General features: G+C 38.7%; 1 long non-coding RNA gene across 1 annotated transcript; it reads right to left on the bottom strand.

Annotated features, from left to right (window-relative positions):
• Nucleotides 1-6768: 6768 nt before the first annotated feature.
• Nucleotides 6769-9428, bottom strand: LOC139748409 (uncharacterized). Its single transcript, XR_011712659.1, has 3 exons — nt 8900-9428; nt 7204-7435; nt 6769-7053 (listed from the first exon to the last, which is right to left on the bottom strand). It is a non-coding gene; the product is annotated as an uncharacterized lncRNA (long non-coding RNA).
• Between the last annotated feature and the right edge of the window lie 607 nt (nt 9429-10035).

Consider the following 10035-nt stretch of genomic DNA (forward strand, 5'->3'; position numbering starts at 1 on the left):
TAATGAAAGACACGCAAAGGGTTTTTATTCCTTTTAAGCAAGAACGACATACTCTCGAAGCATCAAAGCCGCTTTTTCCAATACTTCTCACCAGCTGACATGCGTAAACACCTCATCCTGGAGCGTTTAGCCCGTTTTCTTCCTGATACAGGACGTCACACACTCCAAGACGAACGACTACGCCTACAATGCCGGCGGTACCCGTCCCCCGATAAAAGTGGGCGCCCCCCGGGGCCCCGCGTCGGTCCTTTACCCCCAAATGAAAACACACCCCCCCACCTCCCGACCAAGTGGGGGGCTCCCTCTCTGCTGACGTTTGTAGTCCACGGCCTCGACCTGTCCGATGTTTTCCCCCTGTAAGACTTACCCCCAACGTGTGAAGGAAGGGCACGTCCTGACAAGCGACAGCGGTCCGCTCCCAGACGCCGACAAGTACTGTCAAAGTTGCTGAAATGTGTCTTGTGACGCCACGGGCAAACTGAGGCGACTGGACTGTGACAGTTTAGTGACTGCCAACTACGTAGTTTGATGGAAACCCGTAAAGGTCCTGGTGTGTTAGTTTTCTATATCAATGGAAATATCATACATAAAGGCATATTCATCTTTTAACATACATCATAAATTTAGTTGAATTAAATGCATTTTTATTAAAAATTTACCACGTTTCCGTGATGGTAATAAGATCTAATCAATGAGATCAAATATGCCTCCTCACATTACAATCCATTTTAAATAAAATTTTCTTAAATTTGGTTGCTAATTGGGTAATTTAAAAAAATGAATGACAGTGGGTTTGCTAACAAAGTTAATTTTTTTTCCCTATTTTTTCACTAGTACAAGGAGCATCAAAAGCAACCCACTGGTCTGTTACTTATGTTAATTGCAAACCTAAAACAAAATTAGCATTTAGAAAGATGAGCTAAACGGTATTTACCCAAACAACGTATATTTGTATAACCGATCATGGCTGTCACACAATCCATGACAAACAATCTAATCTGTCGATTGAAACAAACGATATCCACAAAAATTTTGATAGTGACGTCATACATTTTCATATGTTATATCTGAGGAAACTACAACAAGAAACGGGCAACTCCTTCCCAGGGACCCTAAATAAATACTGTCATCAACATTTCCCAACCCAAATGGATACAACCAAAACAAATGTGACTCCTAAACTGACTGCAATACATCCTTTTGTTTATAGAAACACAACCATCTCCTAGCAAACAACAGAACCCCTAGCTGGGATGTACCAAGCAGGCTGGAGCAAACTGGGCTGGCTGACAGCTAGGTAGGTTACCAAGCTTGGGCAGATGCAAACAAAGCTTGGCGGGCATTTACCTACTCGCCGTTTGGGACCTAAAGACCAGGTTTGGCAGCCAAGTGGGTACTCATGCTAATCTCTAACCCTCTAGTTCACTCATCCGAGTGATGGCTCCACCACGCCCCACTTACCAACCGCACGACCGCCACTCGCCACCTAACTGACAAGTGAAGCCCCGCAGGAGCCAACAACGTAGTCACGTCAGGGTTCAGAACATCGGGGTGAACCGAAGCGTGTCTCAATCCTAAAATGATTTGCATACCCTTTATGTAAGGTTCGTTTTGCATTACAAACTTCTTAACGAGGCCATAAAAATTCTTTTCGAAATCAGTATGTTATTAACAATTAACCTAGAGAAATGATTTTGTGGATATAAAGGGTTGGATATTGAAAAATATCGAATCTGAGTCAGCACAAGTCACAACCAACAAAATTGGGGACCCCGGACATCGTCCACCTTTCAGACTAATTCAAACCCATTTCGACGCCAAGTCAAATTTTCATATTGTTAAAACCCGTATATTTCCTCAACGTAAACAAATGAAAAGACAAAAATATTGGTCAATAAAAGCTATTTCATCTTTAAAAGTTCAATTAAAACTATACATTTTCTTCGTAAGTTACCATTAATACAACATACACCAGAAAAATGGAATCATATGGGGGGGGGTAAGGGAGGGGGGGTTTTTGGTAAACCAATAAGTTCTACACTACTTCTCTAAAGTGTCGACCCAATAAAAACAAAGAATGAACAATAATGGTATAAAGATACTAGCAAGAGCAAGAGCTGAATAATCGTCTAAATAATAAAGTTAGCAAAGTAAAGCTTTACTGTGATATCTCTTGGGGAGCCCAAAAAAGTTTAAAATACACTTGTCAACATGTACCCAGTAACATTCAAGGTGAAGCTTTCTTTAGTGTAAAAGTGAAAAAAAAGCGTTACTCTTTCTCAATGGGCGTCGGTGCTCAGTCTCTGATACACGTCGGTAGCTTATTTCCATTATTTCGACAAATTTTCCCAAAAACTCTGTTTCCATCAAACAGTCATCGATAGCTCGTGTCTAAAACATCCGGTAGTATTCATGGCATTTTATCTTCCTTTAACCAAAATGGCTTCCTAACTGAAAATAAAAAAAATTTTCCCCGTTTGAGTGGTGTTTCAAGTCATCATTGCTTTAAAACCGTACATGGTTCCCGCGCTTACACTTCGGAGACGAAAACCCTTTTTGGCATTTAAGCATACAGTGGCCAGAATATGCTTTACGTGAAGATTTTCTGGTTTTGTTCTCTAGCAACCCTCGGGCCCCCTCTTGGCAAAACTGTATTTAAAAACCTGGCCCCAAGGGCGGGCTTTGTTTGAGGCGAATAAATGCTGCTATTCCCCAATCGTAGTTCGTTTCCATCCCCGGTCGTGGGCTTTGCCCCCCCTGTACGATAATTTATGTGGCACCGTGGGTTTCACCCCCGAACACGGACACAAAACACCACCCCACAAGTCCCAAAATCAAGCCCTCACCAATAAACGGGGGGAGGAGGTACATTTTGAGGCGACAAAGGTTTACCCCCCTTTTCAAATTTAAAAGAAGGAGGTTCCCCTTTACCCCAAAAAGGTTTACCCCCCTTTCAAAATTAAATGAAGAAAAGGGCCCTCTCTGATCGAAAAAAAGGGTTTTTCGATCAAACAGTTGAGGGTACCCTTTGATGAAAGGGTTTTTTTCCTTTTATCAATTTTAAAGTGGGGGAAGTAATTACTAACTCACAAAGGTGTACCCTATCAACTTTATACGTGGAGGTATCCTCCCTTTATCGGCGAAGGTTTTACAAACAATTAACGTGGAGCCGGTACCCTCATTGACCGACAGAATTACCTACAAACTTACACTTGGTTTTTAGGTCCCTTCTCTTGGACAAAGTTTACTCCCATAAATTCGTGGGGAATGTCCCTTTTCGGTAGGTAAACCTAGGTTTCGTGTAGGATTCATTGCTTTTGGAGTATCAGATATCCCTTAACCCCCCTTTTAGTCGATATGGGGATGTTTGGTGTCTTGGGCTGCGCTACTTCCTTTCACTTGGAAGGAAGGCGGTTAACTAACTTAATATTAGTGGGACATCCCCAGTGTATGACCTTTTGCAGAAAATTCCCTCTATTTAAGCAAAAGAGTGCACACTTTAAGGGTAGACAAAAATCTGTATTTAAAGCAAAAGTAAGGAATTTGGAATGTAGGGGCAAACTTGAATCGCAGGTAATAAAAAGGGAAAATGCCCCGTAAGAGATTTTCCGAGGTTAGGTTAATAGGGGGAGTTGTCCCGTAGTTCGCCATGGAAAAAATTTTTGGTGATAAACCCGGGCAGGATAACGTCTTGTTTGCTAGTTCCTTCAAAAGTGTCCACTGTCATACCATGAATCATGCAGTAATGATTTTGAGGAATTCATGGAATGGTTAAAAGACCACAACGTAGAAAAATGGAATTCGTAACTTAAGTAGTTCCGTCACCTGTTTCGCCGACTTATCTGAAAAATCACCATACTTTTTCCGGACGTTTTCAACATCCCAGAAATCAACGATTTTTGATTAGGAAATGGATAAGGAGGCAGGGTCTTGCTTGGTCGGCATGGGTCAAAACAAATAAGGTTTCTACTTTTATGAAGTGCACAAATACCCTTACAGAGGCAGCGGATGCTTACCGAGCCACCTATAGGGACCTAACCACAAAATCTGGATTGGCAAACCACCCGATAGTGGGAAAGACATAGCTACCTCGAAAAATATTAGGAAATGGTTTTATGCAGAATAAGTTTTAAGGGGGCCAGTCGACACAAAGGAAAAGGCGGAGTTCTCTTGTGGAAAACCGTCGATGAATTGATTTTGCTTTAAATATTATTTAAATAAAAAGTATTTGTTGAACAATATCTTTTAAAAAACTTCCAAAACAAAAAGGGGAAAAAATACAAATATCTCTGAAAGAAAGCTCTGTACAGGTCAATGTTGGTACAAATGGCCAATGCCTGGGGCAGGGGCAGGCGCTTAGTTATGGCTACTGTTTGCTAGGGGGCCTGGGGTTTGGATTGCCTGATTTAAGCAAGTTATTAAAACCCTACCCAAGCTTGGTTTTAGGACAAATCCAAAGTATTGCATTAATTTTATAAAAAAATTCCTTTGAAAAGCAATTTTTGGGTTTGGAAAAATATAAAAACTGCTCTAAATTAAAAAAACCGAAGTAAAGGTCCCAGAATCAGTATTTCCATTTTAAGCTAATAGACATAACACCAAATTTTAAACATATGAAAAACCCGAAGAAAGAAGTGAAGGAAACTGAGATAGAATGTGAAAAACAATTTAAACATGGCTTTAAAAACGAAACAGAATGGTAAGCTAAGGTGTGTAACCCTTTCCCTTTACGTATTGATACTCGGAAAAAGACTCAAAAAACCCCACTTGTCAAGGAAAAATTTAAAAAAAACATTGCCAAAAAGAAAGTAAGTCTGATTTTCCCTAAAAGAAGAGTATTAAAAGACTACAAGTAGCAGAGGGTTTCCATAGCCACAGAAATGATATAAACACTGACTACGAATTTTGTGTAGCAGTACGCCATCTGAAAGAGCGACAAAAAAATTTAGAAAATAGGAAAAATAAACCTAAACTCCCAGAGTAAAATGAGTAAATCAAAAGTAAATTGTAATATATTAAATTTAAAGGGAATGATTTTTGCAGAGAATAAAGCCTTTGTTCTATTTCGTGTGAATGTTTTGCTTATGCATCAAAAAACCGTGATACAAACTTATTTAAAACTTTTAAATTCCCAAATATCTTACATAATAAATGAAACAAATTTATGTGTTTTTATTTATTTGGTGCAATATAGGGATTGCTTAAGATATTCCGGACCCATGCTTTCCCCCCCTGGGGGAGTTTATGTAATGCATATACTCATGAAAGCGTAATTTCAAAAATGGGTTATCAAAGCATAGAGTCAATGAAACACAAAGCTAAAAAATAAAAACACAGCTTAAACCTAGTTTTAAAGAAAATTTATAGTGTATGGGACATGGTGCAAAAAGATTGTTTTACAAATCAAAAGTAATTTTTCAAAGCTTAAGAACCCGGTATGTTCAGGCAGTAAATGCCGCTTTTGTTGATAAATTTTTGAAATTTAAAATTTCAATTTAAACACTGTACGAGAACAAGGGAAATAAGTAATTATAAATTAAAGCCAAAAAAAAGTAAAATAGATTAATTTTACTGTCTGTCTGAAGTTCAAGGGAAAAAATGAATGTTTCCGAATCCAACATTTGTAAATCTTAAAATGGGCCAAAAAATTAATTTTGGCAACATGCAAAACCCGCAGGCCCTTGCTTGTAAACTTACAGTTTTGAAACGAGTACCCATGGAAAATTCTTTAGAAAAAACTTTGTATATGTATAAGCGATGAGTAAAAACTTCTTCTTTATCATTTTTATCCCAATTTCTTTCGTATCTTAAAAAAGTTTAAGATTTGCATTTCTTTTCGATGTATGCAAAACCCCCATTCTAATGGAAAATTTCTTACGTACTGTAGGGAAATACAAGTTATCTTTATAATATATTTGTTTTTGCAAAATTTCATAAAACAAAAGTATCCCACAGTTTTATTCGTACTGAATGTTGCTTCCAATTCCTTCTTATAAATTTTTTTTTTTTTTTTTGGTACAGTTAAGTTAAGCTTTACCCTTTTCTTTATGTATACAGTAATTTTATTTGGGAATGGATTTTTTCTTAAACATCAATTCTACGATGGGGCGGGTAAACAAATTATCATTTATTATCAAATGTATCCTGACCCTTTTTAGTTTGAGAAGGGTAATATGTGGGGAGCAGAAGTAGAAAGAGCCAAGTGTGTTGTATTTTTGGTTCGTTAGAGCACAAGGGCAATTTAAAAAATTTATGCTACAAAATATCCAATCTATGATGTTTCGATGATTAATCTTATATATAGATTTTTTCTTAAGCACGATTTTGATACATCATATCGTCATTTGTTAAGTTTGGTTTACTGAGTTAATTTCTTTTTTAGGGCGATTTCTTCCTTCGTACACATGCCCCGTTCCCAAAAACAATAGATATAATGAAAAGGTTAATGTTTATTTTCAATACAGTGGAAAGATAAACAAAAATGGGTTGGTGACCGAATTTTTAACTGAAACTGGTCATGAAAATATATCAGTGTGAAATAATATATTTTCTTTACGTATTTTAAGTTACATTGCCCTTTGCATTTATTGCCCTAATGTTAAGCACTAATAAACATCAATTATAAGAAAATGAAAATTTTAGGACATTTAATATAAGGGTAAGTTGTAGAGTTCCGGTATGGTGTGACGGGAGGTTAGTTGTTGGCTGTCATCTCGTCTCACGGTTTCCGGTGTACACCATTTTGCCCAAACAAATTTAGGTCTGTTCCTTTCGTGGCTTTCTCCAGGAGCTGTAGGGCGTCTTGTTCCTAAGGTCTATTGTTGAACAACACGAGCAGTGTGGACGGGGTACTTGTGGTAGACCCTTCGCCAGCAGAGACGGCAAGAAACGATCCTCCAGCAGTTACTGCATCAGTTGATGCAGTAAATCGACCTCCAATGTTGAAACGTCACCCAGGCAATGTAATGTCACTTTCCTGTAGATGCACTAGGTAAAGTGACATGACCGGGCCTCCTCGCTCATGTTGGCGCAGTCATTTGTGCCTATGGAAAACTGTGCGATTTTAACGTTTTAGTGGTTCGGCAGGTGTTATATCATTTGTAGTGTATAAACAGTATATCATTAGAATTAGGCTATTCGCATGAATTTTTTTTATTACCTTTAGGAAGACTTTCTAGGTAAGACAAATCATTAACTCCTTACCAGGCGCAGTTCCTCCTCCAGAGTTGGATAAACATGTCCTCCGTGAACACTGCTTCAGACTAGAATCTAAGTTTCGCTGGGAATGTGTGGTGTTCCCTCAGGCGTCCATTCCTCGCTGTAGTTCTCTGGTGTGCTCCTTTGTCGTGCAAAATTCGCCTGCCGCTCAACGGGGAGACGCCTTATGCCCATCACGTTCGCTGGAGGGGGTTTGCCTCTGCCGCTCATGTTCTCTCTGCCAACAATAAAACAAGCATGTTCACAAGGTTACCTAAATTGAGAATTTTATATTTTAATTATCAAGTTTATATGTTTATAAACCTAATTTCATAACATGAATAATCTACATATCTATATGAAAATGTGTTACAATGATGATTATATTTCGAGATATGTTGCGTACTTTATCAAAACAGCCTCACCCATGTATAGTTTTTCTATACTTCCATCATTGCTGCCATGTCCCACTCCTTTTTACACAACTTATATTAAGTCGTTAAGGTTACCGCTCACTACACATCTTCTATTCCACTTCATGGTGTTTGAGGACAGGACAACTTCATGTGCGATGTGTCTTATGGAGAACACATTATCAGGGAGATTGATCGTGCGACCTCTGAGCACCAACCTCTCGTCTCTTCAATTCACCGTAGCCTACCTCACCACGATCCATTAGACAAGCTAGCATTGCCCGGCCAGCCGACCCTAGCCTACCTCACCATAACTCGGTACAGTAGCCACCACTCACCGGCCATTTCTGGGCCACCTCACAGTGACACTATAGTAGCCACGGCTTTGCAGGTGACCGAGCCTACCCTACCTCACCATGATCTAGTGGAGTATCTTCCCGCTCAGCCGAACTTAATCTATGAAACCATACCTAACCTCCCCAGAGGCAGGTAATCATATTGGTTCATGTACTATTATTGTGGCCTTCTGGTGTGAAAACGGATGAAGTGGCTTCGTATAGGGGACACTGACAACATGAGAAACAGATAGCCAGCTGGCAGCTACCGAGCCAGCGCCGTGAGGTCATCCTAACCTTTTCATCACGACAAGACTTGTGTCAGCAAATTGAGTTTTACCCAGAGTGGATCAGTGACCTGCACCATACCTCTTCTCTAGTCTCCTGAAACCTCCTCACTGAAGCATGGGTAGCAACAACGCAGGGAGGAATAGCTACAATCTAGCTCTAAAAGAACGGCAACAGCTCCGTACAGGTCAGTAGCTGGTACGACGCTGTGGTCGGAACATATATGACCGCATATTACCCAGCGCAATGTCACTTGCCTTAGTGGCATGTTTATCCTGATCCCATCCCTAAGCATACGGAGAAATAGCAAAGTACTGCATTAAGTTTAAAAAACACTTTTGTAAACATTTCACCGAAAGAAAAACATCCCTATAGTTACAAAAAAAAAACGAAAAAAAAACCCGAAACGAACGTACAAGGCTACCAGTAGCAGTAGTTCACATATTTAACACTAGTAAACATACTACACCAAATTTAGATATGTGAATATAGAAGACAAAGGCTGAAAAAATTTTATTCATGGCATTCTAAACGAAACCAAAATGATCTAGGTATGAGTTGTATAATCCTTCATACGTATTGATAAGCGGAAAAAGACCTCAAAGAAGCCAACTGAAGGAAAATGCACACAAACATTGCCATAATGCTAAATAAAGTCTGACTTACCGAAAAGACGAGTAGACACTACGACATCAGGCAACACAGATATGAAATACAGAGCGTAGGAACACATCTGTCCTGTGAGGCGAGACATGAAAGACTACAAATGGGGGCCATGGTCAGAGAGAAATAAATAAAAAGAAGCGCAATTCAAAGACAGGCATACTAATTTTGTGATGATTCCAGTAATGCCATCTGAAAGTGATTATCAACTATTAGAAAACGGGAAAAATAAACCTACCAAAGAAAACGGGAAATCAATGGTAATTGTAAGATATTGAAATCTATCATAATTATTAAAGAGAATAAAGCCTTTGTTGTACTTTGTGTGATATAAATGCTGTTTTTATCTTAAAATAATTTTTTGAAAGCTGAATAACCGGAAATGCAAAAGTATTTATCTACATGAAAATGGAAACCGGCAGTAGCAATATGTAGAGAGTCAATCGAGATTTTATAAGCATTCTATTTACATTGAAAGAATGTCCACACTGTTTTATGTCTAAAGGAACAGACCGAATTGTCATTGAACATGTTTGGACAACTGAGAGAGGAGACGACTAGCCAACCACTGAACTACGTGCACACACTTCATGGATATTGATTGTTTATTATTGCTTAAGAAACAGCAGTGTCAACATTTTGCAGTGGACGATGTATACTTATACGACATGTAAAGGAAAATGTATGGATTTGAATTATTCACGGTTTAATGTATTTTTATGCCCAGTTGTGTTAAATGGCGGCAAACAAGTGTTCTGTTTCTTTCCAGCTGTATGAAAAGCAACAATTGAAATAGAATATATGAACGGTTAATTTTTTCAATATATCTATTGTTTTTATGCTTTGTTAAACGACTAACCTATCACCAACACATGAGTAATACTAACGAAGAGTCAGTAAGAAGGAAATCAATAATTTGAGTATCGGCCAACTTGATCACTAAGGAATGATAGAGGTACGAGGACAAATCCATAGTGATAGGAGTATCCAATCGTAACATAACTAATGTGGATATCGTGTGGTTCGTTAATTTGTCCCGTTTCTATATCAGCAGTGTTCTGTTGCCTTGCTGTTCAGAGACTTGTCATACTACAGCAGCACTTGTTTCCATGGTTTGCAGCCTTCTCCTACCTTCATCT

Source organism: Panulirus ornatus, unplaced genomic scaffold, assembly GCF_036320965.1.
Source record: "Panulirus ornatus isolate Po-2019 unplaced genomic scaffold, ASM3632096v1 CTG_1703_pilon, whole genome shotgun sequence".
In the NCBI taxonomy this organism is placed as follows: domain Eukaryota; kingdom Metazoa; phylum Arthropoda; class Malacostraca; order Decapoda; family Palinuridae; genus Panulirus; species Panulirus ornatus.